Here is a 940-nt window from a genome sequence, read left to right as displayed (position 1 = left end):
CTGAAATATGTGCCCTCGCTTTGAAATAAGTAAGCAAGGTTAGTTTGTATTTCATCCAACAATCTGTGCTACAAATTATGGCTACAGTATATGCAATTTCATCCACTTTTTGAGATTGGCTTTCGCTTACGGCCACACCGGCCTGAGTACGCCTGATCTCGTCCGATCGGAAGCTAAGCAGGGTCGGGCCTGGTTAGTACTTGGATGGGAGACCGCCTGGGAATACCAGGTGCTGTACGCTTTTTGTCACTGCCTTGTGGAATTTCAACTCTTTGTCCGTTTTTTCCCACAAGGCTGAAATATGTGCCCTCGCTTTGAAATAAGTAAGCAAGGTTAGTTTGTATTTCATCCAACAATCTGTGCTACAAATTATGGCTACAGTATATGCAATTTCATCCACTTTTTGAGATTGGCTTTCGCTTACGGCCACACCGGCCTGAGTACGCCTGATCTCGTCCGATCTCGGAAGCTAAGCAGGGTCGGGCCTGGTTAGTACTTGGATGGGAGACCGCCTGGGAATACCAGGTGCTGTAAGCTTTTTGTCACTGCCTTGTGGAATTTCAACTCTTTGTCCGTTTTTTCCCACAAGGCTGAAATATGTGCCCTCTCTTTGAAATAAGTAAGCAAGGTTAGTTTGTATTTCATCCAACAATCTGTGCTACAAATTATGGCTACAGTATATGCAATTTCATCCACTTTTTGAGATTGGCTTTCGCTTACGGCCACACCGGCCTGAGTACGCCTGATCTCGTCCGATCTCGGAAGCTAAGCAGGGTCGGGCCTGGTTAGTACTTGGATGGGAGACCGCCTGGGAATACCAGGTGCTGTACGCTTTTTGTCACTGCCTTGTGGAATTTCAACTCTTTGTCCGTTTTTTCCCACAAGGCTGAAATATGTGCCCTCTCTTTGAAATAAGTAAGCAAGGTTAGTTTGTATTTCA

The 940-nt window shown here is 45.6% G+C and overlaps 2 non-coding genes and 1 pseudogene across 2 annotated transcripts; all 3 read left to right on the top strand.

Moving 5' to 3' along the window:
* Positions 1 to 124: 124 nt before the first annotated feature.
* On the top strand, positions 125 to 241 carry LOC139401769 (5S ribosomal RNA; annotated as a pseudogene).
* A 177-nt stretch (positions 242 to 418) lies between these two features.
* LOC139401767 (5S ribosomal RNA) lies at positions 419 to 537 on the top strand. The gene has a single exon (XR_011633159.1). It is a non-coding gene; the product is annotated as a 5S ribosomal RNA (ribosomal RNA).
* Positions 538 to 714: 177 nt separating this feature from the next.
* LOC139401768 (5S ribosomal RNA) lies at positions 715 to 833 on the top strand. The gene has a single exon (XR_011633160.1). It is a non-coding gene; the product is annotated as a 5S ribosomal RNA (ribosomal RNA).
* The last annotated feature ends 107 nt before the right edge of the window (positions 834 to 940 follow it).

Source organism: Oncorhynchus clarkii, unplaced genomic scaffold (genome assembly GCF_045791955.1).
Source record: "Oncorhynchus clarkii lewisi isolate Uvic-CL-2024 unplaced genomic scaffold, UVic_Ocla_1.0 unplaced_contig_944_pilon_pilon, whole genome shotgun sequence".
NCBI classification, from domain to species: Eukaryota; Metazoa; Chordata; class Actinopteri; order Salmoniformes; family Salmonidae; genus Oncorhynchus; species Oncorhynchus clarkii.
This window is presented reverse-complemented; position numbering and strand designations above follow the sequence as displayed.